The 10,915-nt window shown below is 38.5% G+C and overlaps 1 long non-coding RNA gene across 1 annotated transcript; it reads right to left on the bottom strand.

Moving 5' to 3' along the window:
- Positions 1 to 440: 440 nt before the first annotated feature.
- LOC118763757 lies at positions 441 to 10,062 on the bottom strand. The gene is made up of 3 exons (XR_004999509.1): positions 9,932 to 10,062; positions 5,609 to 5,756; positions 441 to 522 (listed from the first exon to the last, which is right to left on the bottom strand). It is a non-coding gene; the product is annotated as an uncharacterized LOC118763757 (long non-coding RNA).
- Positions 10,063 to 10,915: the final 853 nt, after the last annotated feature.

Raw genomic sequence — 10,915 nt, 5'->3', positions numbered from 1 at the left:
AACATCTTGTTTTAAGTTTTCTCATGATATTGCTTCTAATAAATCTTGATTTTTATGACTATACCAACTATGATTTCTATCTGATCCCTCAGCCCTACCCCTAACAGATACTGCACTCTGTTCCGTCAACCTTGGATATACAAGTGATTTGGTAAATTAGTCTATATATTAAAATTGACCCCATAAAAACAAAAAAAAATCAGTGACCGGCAGTCTATGACAACCGTATTAACGATTTCCCTTAATAAGGACTGAATCAGATTTTCCTCCTAATGGTTTCTAACAATCTTAAAGATCACAGTGTATCCATAGGAAAAATCCAAGAAAAAGAAATAGCACAGTTGGCTGTGAAATGAGTTTATTGTATTATTTATTACACGTGTTTCTGTGAGAATTATAAGAGAGAAAGGTTAAAGCTTGGCCCGGTATAAGGATTATCTCCTTCGTCATCGGTTTGTTGCAAATTGATTCTGGCATCGGTTTCGATTTCGTTTTCGGTTCTAGACTGGTGAGTCTCACTTTCTATAAAAATATAAGTTATATAAAATAATTATTTATATAGAGCGAAAACAAATATTACCAAATAAAATTGGCTAGCGTTGTTAATTATCTTTCTTACTATAACAGCATTTAAATCTTTACAAATTTACAGCCATTAAACGATATAGTTATGATAACGTCGATGAATTTAATTGCCAGTTGTTGAGATCTCAAGTGCAGTGTAATTTCGATGACAGCACGAAGTATATATATATATATATATTAAAATATAGACAAATACTATAACATTCTCACTTTGACTACTTTATACGTATGTAATTAAATATACAAACATTTATACAAGGCATTAACAAAATAGGCATAAATATACACACATACATTCATACATGCATACATACATACAAAGTTACATACATACATACATACATACATACATACATAATGATTTGACTCTGTTTCCCATTCATGGACGCTAGAAGACCTTCAACTTGTTAAAGTTCCAGTGAGAATAATCAAAGCCATAGCTAACCTGACTTCATCGTGGACTACCATCTTGAAATTAAAGAGAAAGAGTGATTGTATTATCACCGATATAATACAGTATCGGAAAGGCGTATTCCAAGTGGACAGATTCTCTGTAATGTTTTTTATACTTCCTGTAAACCCATTGTCATTCATGTTAAGAAAGGGTGTTTCACTGATTCACAAGGAAACAGAAATACAAAAAAATTACACACTGTCTCTTGGTGGATGACTAAAAACTCAATGCAAAGAATATGCATGAGATGTAAAAGAGACTTGAGCTAATTACAGCATTCTCAAATGATGTAGGGTTGGAGTTTGGTGAGGATAAATGCTGATATATGATTGTGAAAAGGGGGAAAACTATAAACCAGACCAGTAACATCTCCGATAATGATTTAACTGTTTACCTTGTATCTGACAAGGAATGTTACAGGTGTCTAGGGATAGATGGAAATCTAATTTACCATGGCACCTGTAACAAAACACGTATCATTAAAGAATATTACAGCGGAATAAAGAAAGTTTGGAGTTCAGAACTCTCTGCTTTCAATAAAACAGCGACCCACAATATGTTTGCAGTGCCAGTACACATACCAACATTTGGGCTGCTTGATAAGATCCGAGCCATTGATGTGAAAACCTAGAAAATAATAACAAGCTCGCATAATTTCCACGTAAACAGTAACGTAGACCGCCCCTACCTAAAACGAAAACAATGCGGCAGAGGCTTAACATCGATCTAAAATGCCTTTGAATGTCGCATCATATCCCTTCGGCAACATTTTTAATCCCCAAGTTTCGAAGTGCTTCCCTTGACCAAGTTTCCGTAAATGAGGCTGATAACACCATAAGACTTGGAAGGCAGCTCCTTGAGCAACACTCTTTGTCTGGTAACGTAAAATACAAGCTCAAAGACGTTGCATGACTCTACCGCAACGTATCATGAAATGAAAGGATGAGACTATATGAGCGGAAGACTATGCATGGATATGCTGTTAGACGGTTTCGTGATAATAGTAATATCGATCATCAAAGCAGTTTATCATTGACCAGTACCCGGATTACTACCTCCCACTTTGAAGGATATGAGATAGCAATCCAGGAACAGGAAATATCAACCAAGTACCTGATGCACAAAATGGATACCGATGCAGGAAAAACCATAAAATGTGACAACCGATGCAGACTTTGTGAGGTTCACATTGAAGGTATCACCCACATCAAAAGCAGTTGCCCGAAAATGTCATCAGGGTATTATCTACCGTTGAGACATGGTGATGTAGCTAGGACACTCTGTAATGAAATCTGTCGGGAGGATAATCTAGAGGATAAACAAACAAGAACCCGCAATACGGTAGAAGCCATTGCCACTCATAATAGAAAGGAATACTGGGGGAATGTACCAGTGAAGACCTCAATAAAATGTAAGCACGAAAGAGAACAAGAGAACACCATGAAAACAGTGAAAAAGAGAACACCTATGCTGAACTATTGAGATATCTGCAGTTACTCTAACCAGATTACAAGTTCAGGTTTATACCTATAAGTATTAGGGCCCTGGGATATGTAACGCACCACTTATTTACCAATCTTGAAGAATCAGGCTTCTCAAAACCAGAAAGTAGAAAGCTAATTCGAAGACTACAGATCAAGTCCATCAGTGGAACTCTATAAATCTGTAAAGCTTTCCAGAAGTTTATCCTCTGTTTCATTATCAATAGTCTGCAAGAGGGCATTCCTTAATTATCAGCTAACATCTTATTTTAAGTTTTCCCTTACTGAACCTCATGACATTGCTTCTAATAAATCTTGAGTTTAATGACTATACCATCTAGAATGTCTGTTTACTCCCTTAACACTACCCTAATCGGATACTGCCCTTTGTTTCTCTCAGCCTTAAATATACAAGGGATTTGATAAACTAGTTTATAAATTAAGAATTACCCCATAAAAAATCAGTGACAGGCAGTGTCTTCTTGAAAATGTTTAGTTACGGCTATGCTGTTGTAATTACAACATGCCCTTTGTCTATCTCCTTAACTTTTTAGAGATTTTTAGGTATAATTATACTAATGTATCCATCTGTTCTAATTTAATTAAGTTCTATGTCTTTGTGCAGCTGAAGATTGCTCTACATTTTAAATTGATATAATGATTGCATTGTCCAATTAAATAGAGTTGCACGAAACGATCGAACAGCATTGCCTCTGGTTAACCTTGTTGCTTATTTTGATTTTAATCACCTTATTTTGTAATTGTATGGATAGTACCGTACACAATTCTGGTGCCTCAACTTAATTAGCATATTCATCTGAATATATATATATAAAACAGAGGCTTTGGGTCAAAATTGTGTGCCCATTTTACTACGTCAGAGTTTGGTGGGCATACCAGTTTGGTCGGATCGAGCTGAAAATTGAAACAGGCATAGAAGGCGTAATGAGGCAGAGAGTTGAGTAGCTTAAAACTTGCCATCTGGAAAGATGCGGTTGCTATGATGAGAAGAGTGATTTTTTATCGATTCAAGGGGGCTCTAAGCCCCTCCAGATTGGCGCGATTGGCATCTAACGCCCAACAGCATGCACTTTAGGCTGTTGTGCTTTATAATCATGCATTTTGTCGCAAAATTCCGGCTACTAAGCATACATTTTTCATTGTGAAATACGAATGCTTTTTGCCCTCGTTTACTTTTAAATTTTTTCTGATCACATTGTAAGCCTTTTCAGGAAATAAAATTACATCTGTATGTAGCACTTGAGAAGGGCTATAATGCACATTTTTAGTCGACGCGAAATTTTGCTTTTAAGGTCGAAAAAGCTTGAAAATTAAACAAGAATGTTGAATGTTTCCTAGCACGTAACGCTTCAAATGACGTCATCGGTGTGAGCAGCAACTTTGCTGCAAAAGCATTATCGATTTTTTTCACGGCTGCATAAACTTATTAAGCCAAAGCGCTAGCAAGCTCATGCAAGCTGCCGGTGACCAATCTTTTTATAAAAGTGAAGGGATTTTGTCTATTTATTTCTGCTGTCCACTTACGACGGTGATTCAGTTGACTAGGAAAACTATACGTGAGGAATATCCAATACCAAACTTTTTTTAAACACTCACATATGGTTCGTTCCAAAGAATCAACCTTTAAATAAAAGTTTTGCTTCCACCAGCGAAAGCTATACGTATCTTTCAGGAAGCTCCATACCAATTAACTTTATGCAGCATTCGTTGTTAGTTTATGTGCATGCTATGTGGGAAGATAGAATATAGGGGCTTTTGTTAGATTTTCCCTCCGAAAAAAATAGCCCCCATTGCTGTTGAAAAAAATAAACTCGCAGAGGGGAAGTTTCAACATTTTCCTTCAATTTCCTTACACCATTTATGTGGCTGTTTCTGGCAAGAAATTTTGATTTCATGTAAAACAACTATATTTTGTAGTCATTATCTGTAATCTACTCCCAAAACACTTCAGTAGCTCTACTTTACATGGCTTGCAAACTTCTATGTTCTGTGATCATTAAAAGTGCAACTACCTCCACAATAACCAGCCTTCAATTTGATTTTCCGTTCCTAGGTTAATCGGAAACAGATTACCGTGCTACACATAAGCCTTCTCGGTAGTTCAATTATTTGGAGAAGAAAATACTACGAAAGCAACTTAAACCGTCTGAAGGACGGGTGCGTTTGCTAGTATGTATATACTCTTTTTAATCTTTTACTTGTTTCAGTCACTTGACGGCGGCCATGCTGGAGCACCGCCTTTAGTCGAGCAAATCGACCCCAGGACTTATTCTTTGTAAGCCCAGTACTTATTCTATCTGTTTCTTTTGCCGAACCGCTAAGTGACGGCGACGTAAACACACTAGCATCGGTTGTCAAGCAATGCTAGGGGGACAAACACAGACACACATACATACACACACATATATATATATATACATATATACGGCGGGCTTCTTTCAGTTTCCGTCTACCAAATCCACTCACAAGGCTTTGGTCGACCCGAGGCTATAGTAGAAGACACTTGCCCAAGGTGCCACGCAGTGCGACTGAACCCGGAACCATGTGGTTGGTAAACAAGCTACTTACCACACAGCCACTCCTGGTGTCTGTATTTCTCACTTCCGACACTTGTCGATCGATGTCAATTTATTTAGGTCTTAGTGGTCTGACACACTCACACCGGTAGACTAAGAACTACACTTAAAATTTATAAGTACAGTACTGGCGTCTATTTGTTCAACTAAACTATTCAAGATGGCCGCAATCATGTAAACTATGAAACATGTTATAGATAAAAGACTTTCAATTGTATTTCTGCGCTACTTAAGAAATAGAGAGCAGTCCGTCATAGACTGCCCTGAAAAAGAAACAGATACATTAAAACTTAAAACAAAGAATGGATTTCTATGGTTTGTCACTTGAAACATTTAACTGGAAAAGATTACAACTGTCTTTTCACATTTGAATGAAAGCTAACTGGAATTAGAGGTAGAAGGGAAGAAGACGGCTGTTACAAGGATAACACAACAGCGATATGGAGAAAATGCACATAAGCTAAATTAAATAGCTTAAAATATATACTTACCTTTCTTAACACTTTCCAACTTGTTTTGATGAAATTTGGACTTGGTTAAGTGGTGAAATTATGCACTCATAATGCCAGCATTTTCCGCCTTTCATGGTCGTCCAGGTTGTACCTTTTCCAACACACGTGCCATCTTCTTTCAGACACGCTTTTGTTGATAAGAAAACACAATATATATATATATATATATGTGTGTGTGTGTGTGTGTGTGTGTGTGTGTGTGTGTGTGTGTGTGTGTATACGGAGGTGACACTTCTGAGATATAATCAAGCCATTAATTTTTTAAATCACTAATCTAAATTTTCATATTATGCAATTAATTTCAGTTATGTGAAAACAAACTTTAAAGCTCGAGATATGTACATATACCCCAGGTCCTTTTATCATACTCAAATTCGGTGTGTGACACACTAATTGTATATATAAGGCAACTTGGTGTAGTTGTGTGTGCTACATATCGCCCTCCAGATGCCCCCAGCCATATAGGCAAGTTTGAAGACTGCCTTATAAAAATAGAAGTTCTAGTCACATAAGAACAACACATAAGTGTATTTCTTATGGGAGACTTCAAACTACCCAATGTCAGATGGTCCGAGGGCCTTTCTCTCCCAGGAATGACACGATGTGAACGAGGACAGGCGAGGTCCCTCCTGAACCTCATCAACACTCTGTACATGGAGCAAGTAATACTCCAACCAACCAGGGCAGGTAACATACTGGATCTCTGCTTCACAAATAATATGGATCTTATCCATAATGTGAAAGTTACACCGACACTACTCTCGGATCACAACATGGTAGAGCTGACCATGTACGGGCCAAAGGAAAGCATGGACATGCAGCCTACAAGAAACTCTCAGAATCTTTCCAGCTTGAACTTCCATAAGGCAAACTGGAAACAAATTGAGAAAGAGATCCTCAAACAAAACTGGCCTGAATGTTTCTCCTCGCCAGACATCGACATGAAACTTCAACAATTCATGTCTGTAATGCAAGCTTTATGCTACAAATGTGTCCCAGAGAGAAAGGCTACTGTACACAAAAGCAAAATCCCCAGAGAGAGGAAAATTCTAATGAGACAGCGTACAAAAGTTTCAAATCGCCTAAACAAACAAATTGAAAACAGTGAAAAGTCCCGCCTGAAAATAAAACTATTGGAAATTGAAAAATGTCTGCAACTCTCCCATGAAAAAGAAAGACCAGACAAAGAAGCCTGGGCTATAGACAACATAAAATCTAACCCCAGAGCTTTCTACAGGTATGCCAAAGTAACAGCTACGGTGCACTGTAGGATAGGGCCACTCCTTGAAAAGGATGGCACACTCACAGGAAATCCAATGAGGGTAAGTGAAATACCATATGAGCAATTCAAGAGTATTTTCCCTCCATCCCTAGGGCATTTTCAAGTCAGCAATCCAACTGACTTCTTTACCACTGCAGATATAAAAGCAGAGGCAGCGATGATTGATTACATCAATATAAAGGAAGACGATGTAATAAAGGCTATTGATGAAATGAAAACAAACTCAGCTACTGGCCCCGATGGATTCCCAGCAATCCTTCAAAAAGTATGTAAGAGAGTCCTAGCAAGACCACTGCAGTTCCTCTTTCAGAGCTTCCTTGCAACTGGCAAACTTCCAAGAAAACTGAAGGAAGGTAAAATATGCCCTATTCGTAAAGGAGGTAGCAGAGCGGAGGCCAAGAACTACAGACCTATCTCTCTGACCTCACACATCAGCAAGGTCATGGAACGAATAGTCAGAAGGAAACTAATCACCTTCCTTGAAGAAAATGACTTGCTGCCTGACACCCAACATGGTTTCCGACCAGGAAGAAGCTGCTTAACTCAGCTCTTACAACACTATGACTGGGTGCTGAAACGACTGCTCAACCACTCAAATGTGGAAGTCATATATCTCGACTTTGCAAAGGCCTTTGATAAAGTCAATCATGGAATGATATGTCACAAACTGCGTGATCTTGGCATAGTTGGAAAATTGGGAGAATGGCTTCATGACTTTCTGAAGGATAGAAGTCAGGTGGTAGTAGCCAATGATGCCACTTCCATTAACACGCAAATAGTGAGCGGTGTTCCGCAAGGCACTGTTTTGGGACTACTACTGTTCATAATGGCCCTCTCAGACATGCTCTCAGCCACGCAGATAGCCACAATCACCAGTTATGCAGATGATACAAAAGTTTCACAGGCAATACAGAACCCTGAAGACACTAAGCACCTGCAATGTGAGCTGGACAAAATATACAGGTGGGCTGAAAAGAATAGCATGCAGTTCAATGCTGAAAGTTTCAAGCTTTATGCTATCAGCATGCAAAACTAAATGCAATACCCAATAAATACACTGGACCTGGAGGGATTGCAATCCCAGAGGCACAATCAGTGCGAGACCTGGGTATTTACATGAGTGATGATGCAACCTTTCATGTGCATGTTGCTAAATTGGCAATGAAATGTAGGCGGCTGATCGGATGGATTCTTAGAACCTTTAGAACAATAGACCAGGAAACCATGATGGTCCTCTGGAGGACACCTGTCCTAAGCCACTTTGACTATTGCTCTCAGCTATGGTCACCATCCAGTGTCAAGTTAATCACAGAACTTGAGGCGATCCAACGAAGCTACACGAAGATAGCCTCTGAACAGCATATAAGCTATTGGGAAAGACTCAAGAGATTGAGACTCTAATCCTTAGAGCGTAGGCGAGAAAGATATGCCATAATATACATCTGGAAGATCCTAGAAGGACTTGTCCCAAACTTTGGCATCGAGAGTTACACAAATGCCAGAACTGGGCGCCACTGCATAGTGCCAATGACTCCAAATTTGCCATCAAGATGTAGGACAAGATACTGTGATAGCCAGGGCTTCCGAAGCCCACAGCTCTTCAATATCCTCCCGAAGAACCTATGAGACCTGCATGGGGTGGATGCAGATGTCTTTAAAATAAAACTGGATCTCTTCTTTTCAGGTGTCCCAGATGAACCTACTTCACGGCAGGAGGTGCAGATGAGGGCAGCTGCATCGAACTCTCTCATGCACCAAATGGCAATTGCTAAAAAGCATTCGTGAAGTAAAATCATGTAGCAGCACCAAATGGCGGTGCCCCAGCATGGCCACAGCTTGTGAGCTGAAACTGGATAAAATAAAATAAATAAAAAATAAATAAAAATAAACAATACAATGATGGGCCGAGAAGTTTTAGAATAATACTGGGGCTGTAAAATATATCATGCTTAACTTTTAACTCTGTATTACTAACTCCATTGTTTTTTGGGTCTTCTTTGCAAATAAACTGACATCTGATCGTTCAAAAAAGACTTGAAAAGTAATTAGTTGCCAATTCTGAAAATGGATTAAATTTAGCATCGTGATGTTATTGAGTTGCAGCAAAAAATGTTTTAGCCGCCGACGATATTCATACTGATATGATTGCTACATTAGGGATGAAACTCGTATGGGAATAACTTATCTATTCGTTTTTAACCCTAGGATTCATAACACTGGTTACCCAGCTTCCATGGCGTTTAACCAATTTCTCTGTGAACGGGAGATCTATCCGCCAAAGGTTTTTATGTCAGCAATTTTTGAGGAGAGGGAACTAGTATATTTCATCGACTTCGATATTTGACTGGCACCTTAAATTTCGACGACTAAGGGATGAAAAATAAAATTGAATTTAGCGAGATTTAAATTTAGAATCCGGACGAAATGCACCCAAACATTTTCTTCGGCCTGCTAAATATATTTCTTTACTACCCACAAGGGGCTAAACACAGAGGGGACAAACAAGGACAGACGAACGGGTTAAGTCGATTATATCGACCCCAGTGCGTAACTGGTACTTAATTTATCGACCCCGAAAGGATGAAAGGCAAAGTCGACTTCGGCGGAATTTAAACCCAGAACGTAACGGCAGACGAAATACGGCTACGCATTTCGCCCGGCGTGCTAACGATTCTGCCAGCTCGCCGCCTTATAGTCTACCAACTCACCAGAGTCGTTAGTGCGCCTACCAAAATGCTTTGTCATATTTAGCTAACTTTCTTTACGTACTAAGCTCAAACCCTTCTGTGTTGGACATTGCCTTTCGTCAATCAAATTGAATAAACCGAGAATCTGGGGTTGATATAACCGTCTGTGTGTTGGAGCCTCACAGTTAACCCTGGTTGATGATCAGTAATGAACTCTTACCAAACAAGGCCTATCACATTTAAAAGAATGCAAATACAAACGTTTCTTGGTGTCATGCTGTTTTAAAACATGTAGTGAAGAGAGGAAGCAAAAAGTTATCTTAGTCAACTTACACACTTTTTGTGTATACACTCTCCATGTTTTGTTAACCTTAGGTTGACAGCGTTTCGTGGCACACGTATTTCCCTTCTTTTCCATCCATGACTCTTTGGGTGCGCGGCATTTGCCCTCCACCATACATCCTACACACCCTGTATAAAAATACATATATTCAAAAAATATCAAATAAGCAAAATTATATAGTGGTTGTTTTCTAAGGAAGATTTGATATAAACTAGGAAATGATGTCCTCATAATATCCGATTTAAATCATATCTTTTTCATCCTTCCAATTGATATTTGAAATTCAAGCTGATCATTTCTCTCTTTTCCCAGTTCTCTTTTAATAAAACAAATACGTGTGAGCGGTATATTGACACCCGTTTAATAAACAGATAGGCTCTACTACGAAGGTTTCTCCTACCCACGGGTGTGGTTTAGGAAAACCAAAAGTATTTGGTTGGAAGTGGAAAACGGCGTAATGTAGAAGAAACTCCGGTATTCAGGCTTTTGTATAGGTGTTACTTGCTAGTTTATATACGAGAACAATGGAAAACAAAACTAATAATAATAATAATAATAATAATAATAATAATAATAATAATAATAATAATAATGATAATAATAATAATGGTGATGATAATAACAGCATCAACAGCGACAACAACAACAACAATAATAATAATAATAATAATAATAATAAAACGCCCTGATGCAGTACCAGACAGTGGATCTCGTGGCTTCTGATCTTAACTCATTGGAAGTGTTATCCTGTACATTGTTTTGTCTTGGTATAAAAGATGGGCTACAGCAAATATTCTGCTCAATACCACATATTTGCTCGTCAGTTGTTTGACTTTAACCAGTTGAGCATGTCCCTTAGTGGCTGACGATATTTGCATCTCTGATCACGAGCAGAAGTAGTGGGGGAGCAACATAGCTGTGTGTTGAGAGGGATTGTTGGTGGTTTGGATAATTCCCCTCTGGAAACATGGGTG

This window comes from Octopus sinensis, linkage group LG6, assembly GCF_006345805.1.
Source record: "Octopus sinensis linkage group LG6, ASM634580v1, whole genome shotgun sequence".
Classification (NCBI taxonomy): domain Eukaryota; kingdom Metazoa; phylum Mollusca; class Cephalopoda; order Octopoda; family Octopodidae; genus Octopus; species Octopus sinensis.
Note: the sequence above shows the minus strand (reverse complement) of the source record. Positions and strands in the feature narration are given on the sequence as shown.